The following is a 10,222-nucleotide window of genomic DNA, read 5'->3' on the forward strand; positions in this document are numbered from 1 at the left end:
TAAAAGTTTGAAGCTTGATTAATTAGGAAAATAGATTTGTGCATGCCAAGATGCTTAGCTATATTATTGTGGATGAATTTGTTTATTGTGAAAGAAAACAAGTAGGTATTGGAAAACAAAGAAGTCGCCATCAATGTTTATCTATGAGAGTCACTACCAAGGCAATAAGTAGAGAAGTTGCCCATATATCAACATATCATTGGTGGCATGGGTCAACTTTAAGAGGCGAGACCTTGTGAAGGGAGGTATCTATATATATTTTATTTTATTGTATGAGTTATCCTGAGTTGGTGATGTATGTTTGTTGCTTGTAGATTGTTAGGTTTTCGTCTGTGTTTCCATTTGGAATGCAAATGGAGACATGGTTTTTTTTTAAGGCCATATTTAATTTGACTATAAATTTTGGAATATTTTAAAATCTTGATGGATATGATAAAATTTAATTAATTAATTTAATTGTTTTCTGTCAAATTACCAAAATAAGGATTGTAATTAAATTTAAGTCACTTTTAGTAATACACATGAACAGTGAATGATTTATTATTATATTGGAAATTCCTCAAGAAAAGCCCATGTGATGCATTAATGACACAAATATGCTCTTAAATCAAAACAATCATAATTTATTATTATATTGGAAATTCCTAAAGAAAAGCCCATGTGATGCATTAATGACTTAACACAGATAGGATCTTAAATCAAAACAATCACAAGAATAAAAGAAGTGTCGAGTAGAAATAAAATATTATTTCAATGATCAAAACCATAGCATGTTGAAACCAAGTCACGATAGATGTATTATTGAAGCATAGATCTTCAACTTAATATACACGGACACTTTAGAGTATGAATTCAACCAAATAGATCCTCTTCTTGGATAAAACAAATCACAAACACATATTTGAAAAATCTAGGGTTTGCCTAGAGTGGAAAAACAAGCATCCAAATTTTGCTTGATTATTGCCTTTTAAACCTAATTTATTAAAATATTTGGTCATTGAGTGATTGCTTTCTTTGGGGCTGCCCTAATTTGAATGTAAGTATTTTTATTTTGGGGGCTAAAGTTCTTCATATTTGTAACTATTGAGTTAGGGATGAATGATAGTGGTAGTTTGTGAATAATCTACATTGTAGATGTCTATTTTATTGTGCATTGTTGCATTCCATTGTTTATTAGAGAATAAAACAAGCTAGATAGATTGTGAATATGAACTCCGTAATTGAATAAAAATGCAATTTGTTACTCTTGTTGTTAATAAACATGCGGAAAAAGAGTTAAAGCCACAGGGATTTCTAAATAATAGACAACAAGAAAATTGTGATGCATACATCACTCCCAAGATGTTAGGAGTTGTTACCATGAAATGTTTGTTGTCATGAAAATTTAAGAGGGCAATACAAGACAAGAAATTGTGCACCAATATATTGTGTAAGTATATTTTGTATTCATAAACCAAATTTCTGCAATACTGGTAATTTTTGAGTTTGGGTTGTTTGAGAGAGATATTCAACAAAACTTTTGAGGGCGTTATGCATTGTTGCCTTCCACTATAAGTGTAGTCTCCATTATAAATATAGTCGAGACAAGTGTAGCCTCCATTATAAATATAGTCTAAACAATTTAGAAAGCTCTATTCCCTTTTTTTTTTTTAAAAACAATTATCGAAATTTCAGACGATTACTGCTTTCTACATTCCCCTTCCTCCCATCGGCGTTACTATCTTTATGTTTTATGAGTAGTGGATGTGTAAATTTTGCACAAAATAGCAAAGGAGAGTTTTCTATTGGAGTTTTTCCTAGCACAGTTTGCCCACTCATAAGGAATTTATAACATAGTTTTTTCTTAACACGATGAGAAGTAGCAAATTTAAACACCTAGGCGTTGATGGTAGTGCGCCTAATTTTATCGACTGTTTATTAGGGGAGTGCTTTAATGAAATGTTAGGTTTTTTTAAGGACTGTAACAGACTACTGAAATAAAAGATTCATTCCATCAATGTGCATCTGGTGTGGATATCAGTGTACCCTGTCATGGTACTGTTCGGGTTCGAGTCCTTGGATATGTATCATGTGCCAGCCCTCTTTTCCATCTGTTTTTTCAAAAAAAATCAAAGCTTAATTTTAACATAAAACTTGACCCCTTGAGTTTTTCAGAGCTAAGGCTTCTATGAATAAAACTTGACTCCAGTTTTTCAGGGTTAAAGCAATTTTGATCTAGTATTTCCAGATCATCACATTCACTTCCTGCTTTTTGACAAACAGGGAAGGAAGTAAGATATGATCTCGTGTTATCAGTTTATTCCTGTTATCAAGGCTACGCAGCTTGCATAGCTTTATTTCGAATGCTGTTGTTTCAAATTTTTATTCAGAAAAGCTTAATTTTGACAGGAAAAGCTTCCTGTGTTTGACATATGAAGTAAAATATTCTTATCATTGCCCATACTTCTTCGTCTTGGGTTATTCTATTCGAATTTAAATTTTATATAACATACAGAAATTTTAATGAAATAAAAAACTTGATTCTAACATGTCTGGGTGGTGTAGTTGGTTATCACGTTAGTCTCACACACTAAAGGTCCCCAGTTCGAACCTGGGCTCAGACATAAATTCAAATTTTTGATTTTTTATCTTTTGTTCACCCAATTGGAGACATGAGCAAAAATTGAATTCCACATCTTTTGGTACCCAGTTGGAACCTCGCTTCAGACATTAACAAAAAATTGTATTCTGCATCTTTTGGTGCTTCTTTTGGTCCCCAGTTCGAATCTAGACGCAGACATAAACAAAAAATTAAATTCTGCAGCTTTTGGTCCCCAGTTCGAACCAGAGCACAGACACTAAAGGTCATTGGTTCACCGGGGCTCGGATAGAGAATTGAATTCTGTGATCATTTAAAAGATAATGTGTTAGTCTTCAACAAACAAAATGGCCATGTATTAGGAGAGTCTTTATTTCGTATTCTCTAAACTCGTTACACCTAAGAGATTAGTTCCTTGTAATACTATTTTTGCAATCTTTCAAGTTTATCCTCTAATCACTAAGGAATGGGAGATACAGTGGAACGATGTTTTATTATCGCTGCGTGCCCATGGCATTTATCGATCTTCCGATAATGACTTTCTCATATGGAATGGCATTTATATCAGCAACTTCTATCTTCGGAGGCAGGTAATATCGGGGTCATCTTTCCTTCTGCTTGCTGGAAAACAAGATGCCCTTCGAAGATTGTAATTTTTGCATGGCTGGTGTTCCACAACAAGAACCTCACTTAGCAAAATTTACAAAAAAGAAACGGCCATGGGCCTGCAATCTGCCTCCTCTGTAGAAACAATTCTAAAAATAATTTTCATCTATTTCTCACATGCTCTGTGCGGCTTATCTGGGAAAATCTAGCGGCTCACTTTGGTTTCACTCAGAGCTCCTTCTCTTCTATACCTGAAGCTTTTAAAAAATGGAGCACCATGAATAAAGGATGGAGGCCCATTCCATTACTTACGGTTTGGGCTGTATGGAAATGGAGGAATGGCAGGCTCTTCGACGCAAAAGTGGAACCCAACAACTCTGTTGTTACATCCATCCTCTCTCTATACAACGCCCTGGATATGTCTGGACAAATCAGGGATAATAAAAGGAAAAACAATATGACAATAGACAACAGGCATAGGAACGATAGAAGTCATACGGCAATGATGTCCATGGTTCCTCCATGTGCTTTTTTCGACGGTGCAGCACAACAGGGGATGAGCGCATGCGGTGTTTTCATAAAGACAACAGAAGAACAGTCCTTTGAAATCCATTGGAATGCTGGACAGGGATCCAACAATAGAGCTGAGGCCGTGGCATTAGCGAGGCTCCTTCCTTTTTGTACTTTCCTTGGCATTCCGAAGTTACATATCTACGGAGACTCAAAGTTAATAACGGATCATGTTTTGTCAAAGCATAACATAAAAAACATTCACTTGGCTGGATGGCTAGATAGGATTGCAGCTTTATGGAACAACAAGAAGAGCTATACTATTTCACACATTGCCAGATCAAATCACAGGAAAGCTGATGCATTATCCAAAAAGGGTCTAACTTCTCCCCAAGGAGTATGGAAGACGTAGATTAAAATGGCAAACGACTGCTTCCAGATCCAAGATTTTTGTCTTCCTGGCATATAACTCTTTATCAATGGTTTTTTATAGTATATTTTTTCTTATTCTAAGTCTATACATCGGCACAATACACAGCAAAAATATGAACATAATTTTCTCTGTTGTCATGGAAATCTTTTTTATCTCATATATCTGATGATCATATGCTTTCTATCTCCATCAAAATATTTTGTATAATACACAGGACTTCCATCATACAATTCTGCCAAACTTCTCGTTGTGGAGAAATCCGCACAACAGAGTATGTAAAGGCATCATACAATTCTGCCCAACTTCTCGTTGTGGAGAAATCCGCACAACAGAGTATGTAAAGGCATTTTGCTGATTTATGCAATATAAATATATAGCTTTTTTTTGTTCGTGTTGAAAGGAATTGTTTGAGATTATGACATTCCTACATTTGATTGATTCTGCATGTTTAATAAAAAGAGGTGTCACTTTCTTGCACTTTAGCCTTATATGCATCTAGCAAAGCACAATTATCGATATTCTTGGTATGTTGAGATTACATTTCTTCTACACTCTTTTAGTTGAGAAATTAGTAATCTCCCATCATCAAATATATATATGATATTAGATAGAGCAGGGTAATGATGGGTGGAACCCATCATTGTCAACCGAAAGCCTACCATTAATCAACAGTGGTTGCCTCAAAGGCTAGAGATGATGTGCATTGAGGGCAAGATCCCCTTTGCAAACTAATTTAGTTTCGTTTATGGTTGGATTGTGCGGGCTAGCTTGCCAAGGGATTTAATAATAAAAAATATATGCTTTATTATTAAGCCATTAATAGAACTTCACTGAATATTAGGATCCTTGGTTTCCTAAATTCTAGGTGTTTCTTACTTGTGGTGGTTGCTTATGCAACCAACTTTTTCCAACATAGGATATTACAATTAATCAATTGCATCTTACAACTCATGGAGACTACTATTTGGCTAAGATGTTATGTCTAAGGGGTATATGTTTGGCCAACTTTTTCTATGTATTACATTTAGATCCAATGACATGAAATGGTGGTCCACTTACGTGAGAGAGATGGTCCATGAAGGGAAAACATGTGTCTAGGGGAATTTGAATATTGGTGGATGGAAATATAATAATGATGCTTTACCAAAGTGATCCTTTATTGAGGTATGATACATATTATTCATCATTTATTAATATATTAATAATTATGATGAACTAATTTAAAAGATCAAGGCTCTACTCATACGGTAGAGAAAAAAAAGATGATTACAAGTAAACTAGATAGAAAGAAAGGAGTTTACAACAATAAGAGAGAGAAAGGTAGGTTAAGAATGAAAGTAGTATTTCTTACTTATTTCCTTTCCTTTCAAGGCCAACAAATGCATTGTTTAATGAATTTACAATGTTCTTTTTCTGAGGAAGGAGAGCATCTTATTAGTCTCAAATACAAATTAAAATTAATTACGGGCTACAAGATAATTAATTAATTAAAAAGTGACTAAAGAAAAAGAAATAGTATAAGTCAGTTGAATAAAAGAAGAAAATACCCATGGTATTTCGATAGTCGATGATTATTAAAGGAGATGAGAACTCACTCCTTAGGTATGCACTGGAATTATTGTTTTGTTGTTGTTGAGTTGAGCTCTTGGATCTTATCTAGGTGAGAGCCCACATTATGTAGAGGGTTGGTGTTGTTGAGTTGATCTCTTGGAGCTTATCTAGGTGAGAGCCCACATTATGTAGAGTGTTGATTTCAATGGTCAGTATTCCACCCTAGCTGATTTAATGGGTTTCAATATTGAGATATATACCTTGTCACTCAAAGAGGGGTGATCAAATCAAATCTGATCATTGGGATTAACATGGAGATTATGAGTTGAGGTAAATTAAATCTCTTGCGGGGGGGAATAACATTTCAGTTTGCTACTATTTCTCATGTTAACTTTGAGTTTTAGCATTTTTGGGTTTTCATATTGCAAGATTTATTTAATGTGTTGATAATTTAATGGTGCATATTGTGCAATTTCATTGGGTTTAAATAAAGAAATTTATGGTGCAAATTTTTAAGCAAAATTACGAAAATAAATAAATAAATAAACAAATAAAATATTACTGTGGTATCAAAGCTGGTTTTCTTGCTAGCATGAAGGGTTTTATTTGAGGAATTTCACTGTCAGATCATGCCAAAGATTAAGTCAGGCACATACACAAATATTTGCAGGCTCAGTTTATTTTTAGAAGTTGAATTTATTTTGTTGGGCCAAATTTCTCTTTATGGGCAAAAATTATCGTGTTGGGTCGAATTTCTAAGTTTATTTTTAGAAGTTGAATTTATTTTGTTGGGCCAAATTTCTCTTTATGGGCAAAAATTATCTTGTTCGGTCGAATTTCTCTTATTGAGCCAAATTTATTATGCTCAACCAAATTTCTCTTGTTGGGTCAAATTCATTTTATTGGGCAGGTCGATTTTATCTTGTTGGGACAAATTTGTTTTACTAGGCCAGGTCAAATTTATCTTGTTGGATCAAATTCATTTTACTAGGTTGAGTTTATATTGCTGGGACAAATTTATTTGACTAGGTCAGGTCCAATTTATCTTGTTGGACCGAATTCATTTTACTAGGTTGAACTTATCTTGCTGTGACAAATTTATTTACCTGATTGAATTTAATTTTTTGGATTGAATTTCTTTTGTTGGGTCGAATCTATCTTGTTGGGCCAAATTTATTTTGTTGGTCTAAATTAATTATGTTTGGTCGAGATAAAAAAAAGGGGGGTGAACTGTTAATTTGTTGGACCTCGTTGACATTCTAGGCAAGCAATTTTATGAGATTCTATCTAGTAATTTAATGTAAAAATTCCTCCGAAGAATTCCTTTAGTAAATTATGCTAAAGTTTTATCATTCTAAATTATGGGTTGCATATTGTTTTAATTGTTCAAGATCTTTGTTGCAAAAATTTTGAACGATTTTTTTTGGTGTTTTTCAAACAAAATTTATGCCATAAAATGTTTAAAACAAAACCCTTCAATTTTAGGAGGGATTTTTTAATGACTGTTAGCATATCTAGCAATAATGGAAAGGTGAAGCCATAGTATCCCTTGTAATTAATAAAGAGGAATTTCAAAATTTGCAAGTTTTTTGGCTCATGGATGATAGATAGAAACAAGCTTTAGAAGGCCTCACAAATGCCATAAATAACTTGGTAAACATGTCGCAACAATTCAGCAATACATCTTTGGGCAATGACATTCTAATGGAACAAAGAACAAGGCAGATCAACAAGCCCTTCTCCAAAGGGGTCCATATTACTCTTCAGTAAAAGCAGTCGGGGGATCTACAGAAAGAAATGGAAGTAGGAAATTGGTCATTTGTACTTGGATCAAATTTGAAGTTTATGAAGATAGGGGATGTCCTCTCTAAATTGGAGGAGTTAGACACGTGCTTGTCCAAAGTATCACAATTTGATTAGAGGATATTAAGTTGGGTAGTGAAGCCATCAATCCTTTTCTTGATCTCACACAAGTTCATGAAACATCCTTGTAAGAAGTTAAGACTTGTAGTTGCTTCTTGCTTCTGTGAGATCATAAGGATAATTTCTCCTCTTCCCCGTGCAACGGTGCCATTCTAAGAAGGGTGTTGTAGTTGATTGTGGGGAGCTTCCAAGGATTGCATGATATAGAGGACCTTATATTTGCTAAGAAACTCAAGATCTTGCATATGGTGCCCAAAACTAGAATATGTGCCATTATGATCAATACAGATTGTAGTAATTTGATTTTTCAAATATTCCATTGTTTCTTCATCAACATCAAAGCTTATAATCTGATCATTGTAAGAACTAGCATGCAAAATATTTTGTCCTTGATTTTAGGTGATCACAATGTCATTTGCAAGTAGCTACAATAGAAGGTGTTTCCTATTTGAAGGAAATAGACGTTAGGAAACCAAGTGCTAGATAGTTTAATGCTTGATTCCTCTTTCTTGATAATTACTTGTGAATGTTAGCTATCGTCTTATTATTTTTATGTTCTCTTCATCAAGAAATTGTACAAATGTCCAAAGCATAGAGATCACAGAGATACAAAGAACACCATAAATCGGGCTCCAAGCCAGGGGAAAACCCAACAATCCTTCTCTTATAGAATCAGATCAAAATGAGATATCAGAGACCCAAGACCAAGACCAAAATTGCCACAAAGATCCCAAGTCAACCCTCATCCAAGTCTCTAGTCAAGTCAAATTCGACGAAAGTAAATGTTGGTCAAACCCTCTAAAATCTTGACAAGTCACAGAAAATTTTGGTCATGCAATAGACGTTGAATTTCGACCCTGTAATGATCTGAGAAAAACATAGAAAACTCGTCTTCTTTCTCTCTCCTTTGACTTGCTTCTCTATCCTTTAAATTCAATTATCTTTTCTTCTTGATTAAGTGCATAAATGATGATGATGTGATGATGAATAAATGATATTCCTAGAGGTCGAGTTGACTTGCATATATAGCTATCCAGGAGGGTCGAATAGGTGCTACATAGGTCGACTTGTCCAAGGAGGGATGACTTGGTCTTTGTTTGACTCTTTGAATTAAAATAAAAATTCTTTTTGTATTCTTACAAAAGTCCAAATGGGACTTGACTCAAATACATTTTCTTTTTTACTCTCTTGACTATATAAGCATGACGAACATGCTTTGACCAAAAATAAAATAATAATAATAATGAATATAATAAATATATTGATGATGAAACTACATTACATTATGAAGACCAACACTAGTTATAATTTCAACACTCCCTCTTAACTAGAGAGGTATTCATAATGACACAACATGATGTTCTCAAGTTGAACTATTCATATAAGAAAGGATCCAGATTGATAAGCATCAATGATGATTTGCATCATCATAGCCAACATTGTCAAAATATCAAGGCCTTGACAAGTACACTCTATCTCTCCACTACATCAGAGCACATTGTTGGGAGGCATAAATTTGGACATCGCCGTGTCTCAAGGCATATACCCCACCCCGGTGTTCCCATGGTATGACCTCATAGGACCATTTCCTAATCCACATACATCCTTCATACCATTCTTTACGAATTTTATATATGCAACTTAGGATGTTAATTTTATTCAACCACAATACATGACTAAAGAATGTGCATCCCTTATGCTTATCCAATCCATCGTTCTCCCTACCAGTCTTCATGCATTAGGCTTACGAATGTTAGTCCTGGCCATAGTACTTGACAAATGTAGAACACAGTGTCCACCCTCACTCCCTCTCAACCAGGGAGGATATCCACACTCCCTCTCGACTAGGGAGGAAATGTCCATAATCCCAAGCTTGTCTCACAAATACTCAAACTTCTTGTTAGGAAGGGAAATTGTTAATACATATGCTACATGTTTGTTAGTGGAGATATATTGTAGCTTCATGACTTCATCCTGCACTATGATTTGAATGTAGTGATACTTGATATTAATATGCTTCGTCCTCGCATGGAAAACTGAGTTGTCTGACAAATTTATGAAGCTTTGATTCTCGCAACATATGATGGTTGAATCCAAAGGCCCTTCAAACAAACTAGCAAGCAACTTATGGAGCCAAACTAATTCACGACTAACTTCATTGGTTGCCATATATTCAACTTCAATAGACTTAATGCAACTAAGCCTTGTTTTCTACTCATCCATGAAATCATAGTGGATTCCAAACAAAAATAACCGTCTTTAGTACATTTTCCATCTTCAGCACAGCTTGACCAATCTAAATCAGTGTAGCCCAATAACTTAATCTCATTTCTTGCAATGTATCCCAAATAATGATGTATGGTCCCATGAAGATATCTTAAGATTTGTTTTGTTGTTATCCAATGATCAAGTCTATGCTCCATATGAAATTAGCTAAGAGTATTTACTGCAAAACATATATTTGGTTGGGTGTTCACGAGATGCATCAGAGAACCAATCAATTGTTTGTAAGATGATGGATCAATAAAACTTGAATCTGAACTCCTTAGCCTATTTAAATTAGTGATCATAGGAGTTGTCATGGGTTTTCTATCCATCATGCCAAATTTTTGTAGAATCTT

General features: G+C 34.5%; 1 non-coding gene across 1 annotated transcript; it reads left to right on the plus strand.

Moving 5' to 3' along the window:
- The first annotated feature begins 2,529 nt into the window (after positions 1-2,529).
- Positions 2,530-2,603, plus strand: TRNAV-CAC (transfer RNA valine (anticodon CAC)). The gene has a single exon. It is a non-coding gene; the product is annotated as a tRNA-Val (tRNA).
- Positions 2,604-10,222: the final 7,619 nt, after the last annotated feature.

Source organism: Pinus tabuliformis, chromosome 9 (assembly GCF_031772625.1).
Source record: "Pinus tabuliformis cultivar Carrire ecotype Pingquan chromosome 9, CPIR1, whole genome shotgun sequence".
Lineage (NCBI taxonomy): Eukaryota > Viridiplantae > Streptophyta > Pinopsida > Pinales > Pinaceae > Pinus > Pinus tabuliformis.